This window comes from Wyeomyia smithii, chromosome 3 (genome assembly GCF_029784165.1).
Source record: "Wyeomyia smithii strain HCP4-BCI-WySm-NY-G18 chromosome 3, ASM2978416v1, whole genome shotgun sequence".
NCBI lineage: Eukaryota > Metazoa > Arthropoda > Insecta > Diptera > Culicidae > Wyeomyia > Wyeomyia smithii.
In genome coordinates this window covers 173,426,236-173,437,485 of record NC_073696.1, presented here as the reverse complement: position 1 = coordinate 173,437,485, position 11,250 = coordinate 173,426,236, and the positions used below count along the sequence as shown (strand labels likewise).

The window sequence follows — 11,250 nt, the reverse complement described above, 5'->3', positions numbered from 1 at the left end:
AACAGAATTATATGATCTTCAACCACAAGCAACGCCACAGGGCGTCCTCTTTACAAAAACAGCTTACGTAGTTTTTGCACAACTCCTCAAATCAACCAAATTTCGCCAAAAAAAATTGTTTTTATAAAAATTAAAACAATATTATATATTATAATAGGTAATAAAAACTAACTACAAATCAACTTTTTCTTCGAGGCCGAAAAAAATCAAGCTATCATTGAAGCTGCAGAGCGTTTCAAAGTAATGATATATTTTTTTTTAAACATGTCGAAAAACGTCAGTATACCGAGTTTTGAAAAATTATAAAAAAATCAAATTTTATGATATTGCACCCCAATTTTGGACTTAAGCACTTAAATATTTATTTATTTATTTATTTGATATCTGTTTTTTACAGATTTTTAGAATTTATCAATGACACCGAATCTATACTCAAAATTACAGGTTTTTGGCAAATGCAGTGAATTATCAAATTTTTCTCAAGTTATAAACTATATTAATTTTGACCTTTTAAAATTCGTTTGACCCTTTAATGTGTTTATAAAACTCGTCGTTTATTTTAAACTTTACCAGACATGCACTTTTCATAGTGGACCGATTCCTTATAGTGGACTACCCGCCTGAAACTCTGGGTTCATTATCATTCGTTCACACGCACACTCGGTTCTAGCCTGGCTCCGGCCATCGTCTCGAGAAACCACATATGACAATCAGTGCATAAAATGTACGAGGTACCCAGGCATGTTGAACAAATAAAAAATTTAAAAAAAAAACCAGGACGGGTCGGGTACCGGCAATTTCGGCGTTTTTTTTCTATCGGGTACGGGTCGGGTACGGGTAGTTAGAATAGATATTTTTCGGGTTCGGGTCGGGTACGGGTATTTTAAACAAACCAGACTTCGGGTTCGGGTCGGGTACGGGTTTGAAAATTTTCGATGAGTCGGGTACGGGTAATAAATTTCCCATACCCGACCATCTCTACTCTGTAGCCAGGTGCTGGTACATATGTATGTACATACTTTAAAGCGTAAGATTCATATGGCTACGGCTAGCGTCACCTTCATTTACCAACCAGTCAGTTTATTATTTGCAGTAGTAATAACTCGCGAACATTGTTTTTGAACGTAGTAGATACTGTTTCTACCGTTTTTGCAGTTACTTCGTGTTAAAATCAAAACAGTGAGTTAGTTTTATTCGTGCGTCGCGTAGAAAAGGTTGTTGATAAATTTGACTTCTCGTTGATTTATTCATGCATTAATTTAACGCTATTAACTTACGGTATACAGCGTAATACTTTAATGCTCGATGTGGTGACCGCAGCTGGTATAATTTTCTCCTCTACTTGAATTCCTACAATATCATTGAGAAACTAACGGGTTCAAATGCTTAATCTTATGATAAATAATCCAACAGTAGCGAGTGGGTAAGAATCAGATGAATGAAGAACAGAGTGAATGAAGAACTTTGATCATTTTTTTTGCTAAGGCTGACATGATGTTTTATTTTTTTTACTAAGGTTACAAAATTGTCATAACTAATCATAATTTAATAATACATAATTGTGATTTGTTCGGAGTTAGACATGATATTGTGAGGGGTCTGGGTATTGCAGAGATTTAGCAGAAATTCAACCTTCGGTCAGCCTAGTGTCCAACTTATACCACAAGCAATCTATTGGTGAATCATCGTCATCGTCACCAGTTTAAAGCCAGTACAAGCTTGAACTCGTTAATGTCGGAATCATACGCTCAATATAGTTTGTTTCAATTAGAACGTAAGAAGAAACCTTAATTGGGCATAAGTGTGATACATTGCTTTTCGTGGTCGCTGACAGTAGATTAAAAAAATGTGATAACAAGTAAAAATGTATGTTTTTATTCGACTAGCGCCATTGAAGAGAGGACCATTCTCTTTTTCACGCGTATATCATACACACGACGAAAAAGAACGTATTATTAGAAAATACACAAGTGTCTTGAGTGGTGCTTTAGTAAGTCTGTAGTGGTTAGCATTTGTTGTTGTTTTTGCTGGTCGTTCGTCGTACATTGATGGACCTTAACCACTCGTTCGACTGGGAGCACAAATCAAGCTAGTAGTCCTACTTTCACGTCAGTTATCGTACGGTCGTTAAATGCCATTAACTTCCGGTGGTCGTTGTTAATTTCAGTACCTTGCAGATATGATTTTCTCAGTTTCCTTGTATCCATAGCATGTTCATGCTATAGAGTTATCATGAAGTATAGTGGAGAAACAAACATAAACGCCTAAGAAAAGCTGAAACAACACAACAATTGTGAACGAATGTTTATGATTTTATGCACATGAGAAACCATTTTGTGTAACAAAGTACGTGTTGCAGTGCGCCGTCAGTTCGAGTGTTGTTTAGTCGGTGTTATTAAGGTAGCGGCTTCGAAGCGGAGATAAAACAAGAAATATAAAGGCAGTAGAAAATTGAAACGATCTGGTGCCAAGCAGAAAACAAGGCGAAAGTCACCGAACCGACCATTTTCCATTCACATGTTACTGGCCAGCAGTTCGCAGTAAAGAAAAAGTTGATGTTGACTTATATTGTATTAGGTGAGTGGAATTATTCAATTCATAACTTCTGGCCATTGGCCATGTTCAAAGTTATGTTCATCATGCCGTAGATATAGATTTGTCTGGTGCTACCTGGTTCTCTTTGAATTATTTATACCTAGAAAGCAAAGCAATGTCTTGGTGCTACATTCCGTTTAGGAACTTGACCTTCTGTTTATTATACCCAGACTTTGCAGCCAACTGTTCAATGGTTAGTACAAATGCGGGGCTGTCACTACGATCCTACCGACACTTACAGTATCCCTCGAGCCGCCACTCGAACCTACGACGACTGGCTTGTTACTTACGGCAGTATCGCCAGCATTGTACCAACTAGAAGATTATTTATACCTATATTCGCATATATGAAGTATATCAAAAACTGAAACCAAAACTATGTCTAAAATCGCTATGATGTTTTCAGTTTGTTATTTTTTTAGGTAAAAATTCTAATTTTGTTACAAATAAATGTGGCTTTAAAAAAATGATTGATGATAGTTTCACCTAATTGGTTTGACAGGGTGGCGAAAAAAATTTAAAAATCAAATTCCCTGATATTCCCTGAAATATAACATTAATATCCCTGATATTTTTCAGCATTCGGCACAAAAAGGGCAACGTAGAATTGCAACGCAACTTTGAAATCCCAGTGAAAAAAGTATTCAATTGGATATGAAACCGAACCGTAGTGGTCCCGAATTAGCTTTTTATATTAGAAAAATCAGTTTTTTCGCTAGAGAGTCGTTTAAAAAAAAGTCGCCTCTCGGTTAAAATTTTTTCCCTAATTTTTCAGTTTCCCTTATTTTCCTGATCGAAAAATTAATTCCCTGACATTCCCTGATTTTTCAGATTTCCGACACCGTGTTTGAGCGATTTATTGCGACATTTCGCTCTTACGATCTTTCTCTGTAACGACATACCAACAGTCATACTTGTCATTCTTCATTACGACAATAGTAGCTCGGTCAGCAGAATTATAAAGCTTTTTGTTTAAAGTTTGTGTGAAATTAGAAAAAAAAATTGCTATTATTTCGCAACAATGTCATCATGCCGTAAGTTTGGTCGTCAAGTATAATATATTTATAGTTCATAAGCGAAATTTCATCTCAAGAAGAGAATAAAGTTACAGTATGTTAAGGCTGACCAGTTTACATGAAAATCAACATGGGCTGCTATAATATCGAACAGCACTGTATATGTATTTATACATCATTTTAAAGTGAATGATACTCTCTCAGACTACGTGACTCTTCACGATAACCTAATATTTGTTTATGGTTAACTGCTTTCAACTGATTTTTATTTTATTTTGTAAGGAATAAAACTGTACGCTCCATTTGGCCATTTCTGAATCAATAAATTTTTGTTGTTTTTTGCAGGATTTTTCGTTTGTTCTTTTTTTTTCAACAAAATTAAGTTAACATGAGATCGTTTTCATACTTTCGTTTGACATCATCAGAATAAAAATGATTGATTCTATGAAGGACAAAATTATTTATGTTTTAACTTTGAAAAAGGTCAAAAACACAATGGTCGCAGTGGTCCAAATCTTACAAAAAAACCTTGAAAAATGAAAATAACGAGTTAACCAAGTGTGTGCGCTTGATTTTGCGATTGACTGTACGTCGCTATACTTAGGAAAAATGATTTATCAAACGATAATTTTTCAAAATATTTTGATTCAAAAAAGGCCTTTGTTTCCTAAATAAATTGAATATTTGTTCGTATTGATGAATTTAGCTATAAGGCTTAATTTTGAAGACCAAGTTGAAAAAAAAGTTGACATGAAACTACGTGTCTCTTCATGACGACAGAAAATTCCTGTTTAATAGCGACATTTCTCTATAACGAAGGTCCTTTGTGATGTCGCTATAAAGGGATTCGACTACATTACAGAAAGTTGTAAAATGAATTACCAGTTTTTCAGCTGGTTAGGGAAACTAAATAAAAAAAACATGTTTATTGTTACAAACATGACTATTTTTTAAAAAGAAATAACTGAGTAAATTTACATGCATAAAAAAATCGATCATATTTTTTGCCTTTCTCCTAGAAAGGTATAGCAATCACTGCAAAAACTAAAGGTATAAAAGTGCTCAAAAGGGCCGAATATCGTACATCACTCGACGAGCTGAGCATTTTCTGTATGTGTGTGTAACACTCTCCCAATCTCACTTGATTTTCTTTAAAATGGCTTGACCGATTTCAATGAAATTAATTGCAAATGAAAAGTCTAGTTGCTCCTTAAGACCCTATTGAATTTTATTGTAATCGGATTTTTGGTTTAGAGGTTATGTATCAAAATGTGAAAAACACGAAACATCAATATCTCAGAAACTACACAACCGATTTGAACAAAATTAATTTAAGATGAACGGGCTACCTAAAAAACCCTTAACTTTTGAATTTTATGAACATTTAACAAGTGGTTCACAGGTTATTCGAAGAAACGTGTTCTGGAGACTATTAAATCTCACTCATGTTTCTCAGAGATGGCTAGACCGATTGTCATAAAATCAGTGTCATATGAAAGGTCTCATTGCCCCATAAGACCCTATTGATTTTTTTTTGCAAACGGATTATTACTTTGCCTGTTATGTTTGAAAATGTGAAATCCAGCTATGAAAAAAAATATTCCGAAGACTACATAAACTCACTCACTTTTCTCAGAGATTTCCACAAAATTAGTGTCAAATGAAAGGTCTAGGTGCCTCATAACACCCTATTGAGTTTTTCTGTAATCGGGCTGTAAATTCGTCTGTAATGTATCGAAATGTGAAAATCACGAAACTTCATTATCTTAGAAACTACACAACCAATTTGAACAATGTTGATATCAGATGAACGGGCTAGTTAAGGGTTAACTGATGAATTATGATTGAACACGTGGTTTCAAAGTTTGGCTGCCCTATACGTTCCCTTTTCATTTGATTATAATCGAACTCAAGCAACCGCTATGTATTAAATTGGTAAAAAAACGAAAGTCTTTTATCTCAAGTATTACACGACTTATTTGAACATAACTAATGTCATACGAACGGGTCATCTCTCAAACTAACAAATAACAAACTTCATAACAATTTGATATGTGGTTCAGAAGTTATGGAAAGAAAAGAAATTCAGAGACTATTTAAAACTATAGTACCTGTCTTGATCAATATATGTGGCCTCAACGTAATTTAAATATGGTATCGTACTATTTAAACGTTCCTGGTATTGCTGGTGATTAAATTTTTCGAAATTAAGAGTCATTTCATTTATTTCGCTATTTCTTAAGCACTAACATTACGTCAAATTTCAAATTTTATACTTCAATTACATCAATATTTATGTACCCAAAGAGTGAATATTCCTTTATTGGATTGCAGCGTTCATGTAAATCTATTTTTACGAATAATAAGTTTGAATGAGAAAGGCTGAGTCTGACCGCTAGGTGGATTAATTTAGGTTTTCAATGAATGAGCACAGGTATTTGCTCTGAATTTATTTTTTTTAATTGGATTTCAGAGCTTATTTTTGATTTCAAAGTTTTTAAGAATGTGTATACATATATTCAATCAATATATTCTATTGAGTATGTGATACCATTTTTTTGTTGGGTTTTAGCTACCGTGACCATAAATTAGATCTATTGTAGCATGTTATACCATACAAAGTGTTGAAAACAATTGTCGCAATTATACAAAAAGAGTAATAATTCTAATAACTCAATCAAAAATCAAAAATCAAACGTTAAAGTTATGGGTACCTTCTATGCACTTTCTAACCGGAACTTGTGTGATTAGTTATCTCACTTCATTTATGCACAACTTTCATAACATGCATAACAAATAATAAAATACTTTGTTTTTCTACTGTTCGATTTAATTCCAACCAGTTCCCCACATAACGTATGTCTCGTTAATAATTGTTAATTTTAAGCCGTGATAAACCAAACACTGTAATTGGTAAATAAATTGATATCGTGAAACCGAAAAACTCACTTCATGTCATTAATATAAATTATAGACAATATGAGCCTCAAAATTCATTCTTGTGGTACACTAAGTGTATTAGTAAGGGAAACCGATTTAGAGTCATTGTACAAAGTTCAGCAATTCAATGCCGACAACATGTGTCACGAAAAGTCGGGAGGATTATTGTTAATAATTCGATTAATTATTCTCAGATTCACATGACTTACATGAATTGACCAGTTTTTTCTATGAATTGATTCATAAAGAAAGTAGTATTATCAAAACAAATGAATCAGCGACAGAGAACTCAACTGTACATCAATATGTCCACTGTAATATCATTTATTTTTGTGTTGGTAGAAATGATATAGCCTCCCGAAGAGCCGACGCGTTTTAGCATTCGATAATTCGTGCTCAAATTGGTACAAAAACCCTTGGTCTTTCCAAAACACACACATTTACAATAAGTTTTGTAATACATGCCCCGTTCGATTTTGGCAACACGTCCACCTTTTTTATGTTGCCAGAATCGATGACTTAGATTCTAGATACGGCTACCAATGGACCAGTTTTTGGATTCCAAGCGTTATGACCACCGAAGTAATTAGAGGCCAGTTGACCGATTCCGGCTATCCTTCTCGGCAACACTCAGGACCATAATACCTTTCTTTTGGCGGTTTTTTAACTCAAATTTGTTACAGTAAAAATGAGAACACTTAAAAATATGTTAAAAAAAAACGTTCGCTTTTGGCACATGAGTCAAAATCTGTGAACTGTGCCAAAAACGAAACGTGCCAAAGTCGAACAGGGTCTGTATTCGAAACAGCTTAAAATCATCTCAAGTTGTTAAAAAATGATAAAATAGCAGACTTTCGAAACCTGTTTGTGTTGTCCCATGTCGTAAATATTCGCACGTTCATTTTATTTACTGATTTCTTGAAGTGTTCATTTTTGAGCCGTAGGTTGCAATGCAAATGCAGGGTTGTTACAGTCGGCGCGGATTTCGCGTTTTTTGCGGATTTTTCGTTTTTTGCGGATTTGGCGCGTTTTTGCTACTCCATGGCGCGGAATTTGCGGAAAGCCTTGCAACCCTGCTTCCAATTACCTAAAAATCAGGATATCGACTGAGGGGCTGGCAGCACCCTTTCAGAGTTCAATGAAACATGGTGGGTGTGTAGTAGGGTGCCAATCACTTGTATGAGAAAAAAGTAATCAAAGAATTTATGGAAAAAAAAAACCTATACAAAATGTTTACCTGTCCGAAAAACACCCTGTGCAAAATTTCAGGTCAGTTGGATTCAAAATAGGGTGGCGCAAAACGAAGTTAGACCTTGAGAAATCCGAAAAATCACAAAAATCATGATTTTTTGCCTTTCTCCTAGAAAGGTATAGCAATCACTTGCAAAACCGAAAGTATAAAAGTGCTCCAGAGGGCCGAATGGCATATATCACTCGACTCAGCTCGACGAGCTGAGCATTTTCTGTATGTATGTGTGTGTGTGTATGTGTGTGTGTATGTGCAGATTCTTATTCTCACTCACTTTTCTCAGAGACGGCTGGATCGATTTTCATGAAATTAATTGCAAATGAAAGGTCTTGTTGTTCCATAAGACCCTATTGAATTTTATTGTAATCGGATTTTTAGTTTAGAGGTTATGTTTAAAAATGTGAAAATCATGAAACATCAATATCTCAGAAACTACACAACCGATTTGAACAAAATTGATCTCAAAAGAACGGGCTAGAAAACCTAGAAAACCCCTAAGTTTTGAATTTCATAAAGATTGAATTGTGATTCAAAAGTTATGACAAGAAACGTGTTCTGAAGACTGTTTAATCTCACTCATGTTTCTCAGAGATGGCTGTACCGATTTTCATAAAATCAGTGTCAAATGGAAGGTCTAATTACCCCATAAGACCCTATTGATTTGTTTTGCAATCGGACTATTACTTTGCCTGTTATGTTTAAAACTCTGAAATCCAGCTGTGCAAAGGAACATATTCCGAAGACTACTTGGACTCGCTCACTTTTCTCAGAGATGACCGACCCGATTTCCACAAAATTAGTGTCAAATGAATGGTCTAGCTGCCTCAGAAGACCCTATTGAATATTACTGTAATCGAACCGTAACTTCATTTGTAATGTGCCGACTTGTGAAAATCACGAAACTTCATTGTCTCAGAAACTACACAACCGATTTGATTATTATTATCAGATGAGCGATGAGTGTTAACTGATGAATTATGATTGAACACGTGGTTTCAAAGTTTGGCTGCCCTATACGTTCCCTTTTCATTTGATTATAATCGAACTTAAGCAACCGTTATGTATTAAATTGTTAATAAAACAACGAAAGTCTATTATCTCAAAGATTACATGACTTATTTGAACATAACTAGTGTCATACGAACGAGTCATCTCTCAAACTTACAAATAACAAACTTCATAACAATTCGATATGTGGTTCAAAAGTCATGGAAAGAAGAGAAATTCAAAGACTATTTAAAACTATACCTGCTTTGATCGATATATGTGGCCTCAACATAATTTTAATGTGGTGTCGTACTATTTGAACGTTCCAAGTTCATTGATTCCTTGCGGTTTGTTTGAAGTCTGCAAATGCACGACGAATCGGCCATAGTATATGATCAAAGTCAAATAACAAATCGTTTGAAATGATTGGTTTTATCGAAATGACAACATCCTCGTCTTTTGGCTTTTGTACATCGCCTTAATTCTGAATATATTCATATTGGGTGGTATTCTGTCATCATCAGCAGACTTTCTGGCATCACTCTGACACCGGAAATACCCATATTGGGAGGTATTTTTGGTTGTTTTCCAGAAACTAAAAGTGGTCGTCTTCAAATTCAAAATAGTGTCCAGGGTCAATGTTTGGTTTCTATGCATCATCACGTTTACGGAAATATCCATATTGAGTATTATTCGGTCATTTCCGACTGTTGACTGGCCTATAAGTTGCCATTTAGCAATTCAAAATGGTTCCTGAGGTCAATTGTTAGCTCCTTGCATCATTCTGGTTCCAGAGATACTCATATTGGATAGTATTTGTTTATTTTAGGCTGTTTTTCACAAACCGGTAGTCGCCATCTTGGATTTCAAAAGGGTATTTAGGATACTGGTTAAAGAAAAACTTATATTGGGTGATATTTGGTCACTTTGGACTGTTTTTCAGAAGCCGAAAGTCGTCATTTTGGACTTTAAAATTGCCTGTGAAATCAATTTCTGTCATCTGGGCGTAATTCTGGTTCCGAAAACATTCATATTGAATGGTATTTGGTCATTTCCGGCTGTTTGCCAGACACCGGAAGTCACCATCTTAAAATTCAAGATTGTGTCTGTGATCAATTTTTAGCTTCTGTGCATCTTTCTGGTTCCAGAAATACTAATATTTAATGGGAATCGTCCATTTCAGGCTGTTTTCCAGAAACCGGAAGTTGCCATCTTACAATTCAAAATGTTGTCTGAAGTCGATTTGTGGCTCCAGTGCATCATTACGGTTTCGGAAATACCCATATTGGGTGGTATTTGGTCATTTTCTGCTGTTTTTCAGAAACCGGAAGTCGCCATCTTAGAATTTAAAAAGCTATCTGTGGTCGATTTTAGCTCCTGTGTATTATTCTAGATCCGGATATTATTGTATTGGGTGGAAATCGGCCATTTTCGGCTGTTTTCCAGAAACCGGAAGTTGCCATCTTACAATCCAAAATGTTGTCTGAGGTCGATTATGGAACATATTTGTTACCACTAAAAACATTCACCTGCCAATATGGATCCATTTAGTTGATTAGTTCGCGAGATGTGCAGAAATTTGTGAAGAAACATGTACTACCAGAAGAGGGAGGGGCGTCAAACCATAATGGACATATTTGTTACCTCTAAAAACATTCACATACCAAATTTGGTTGTATTTTCTTGATTGGTTCTTGAGCTGTGCGAAATTTGTGTTTCATTTTCAAGGGATACCTCCCTTATAGAGGAGGGAGTCGGGTTTCAAACCATCTACTATATAAAAATGGAATTCAGTAACGCTTGATCTTATTGATATTATTCCCTCCGTCTCTGTGGTGTACAGTAATCATCATCATTTGAAATCGTTCTAAATCAGAAAAATAAGCGGTGACATAAAGGTTTTTTAACCGGAAAATGTTCGCTGATATTCAGGAAAGACATTCGAGGAAAAATAATTAGTATCTGATTACTAAACCTTGAGATATTATTCACAAAACTACGTAAAACATGCAAAATTATGACTTTTCAAGCTGAATTTGCCTCTAAATCAAAATTCAAAGCGATGACATGTGATTCTTTTTTCATTGAAATGTTTGTTACGTTCAGGAAAGACATTCTAGGAAAAATAATTAGTATCTGATTACTAAACCTTGAGATATTATTCACAAAACTACGTAAAACATGCAAAATTATGACTTTTCAAGCTGAATTTGCCTCTAAATCAAAATTCAAAGCGATGATATGTGATTCTTTTTTCATGAAAATGTTTGTTAATGTTCAGGAATGACATTTGAGGAAAAATAATTAGTATCTGATTACTACAATTTGAGATATTATTCACAAAACTACGTAAAACATGCAAAATTATGACTTTTCAAGCTAAATTTGCCTCTAAATCAAAATTCAAAGCGATGACATGTGATTCTTTTTTCATTAAAATGTTTGTTACGTTCAGGAAAGACA

At 34.7% G+C, this 11,250-nt stretch overlaps 1 protein-coding gene across 11 annotated transcripts in view; it reads left to right on the top strand.

Annotated features, from left to right (window-relative positions):
- The first annotated feature begins 1,037 nt into the window (after window positions 1-1,037).
- LOC129726696 (MICAL-like protein 1) overlaps window positions 1,038-11,250 on the top strand; it is a 58,122-nt gene continuing 47,909 nt past the window's right edge. Inside the window, exons 1-2 of one of the 11 annotated variants that reach the window (XM_055683688.1) lie at window positions 1,038-1,179; window positions 2,168-2,577. The gene's annotated coding sequence lies outside the window, so the exon portion shown is untranslated. Of the gene's footprint in view, window positions 1,424-1,908; window positions 2,119-2,167; window positions 2,578-11,250 lie in introns of those variants that run through there. The other 10 variants (XM_055683690.1, XM_055683693.1, XM_055683691.1 and 7 more) reach the window with 10 other exon arrangements.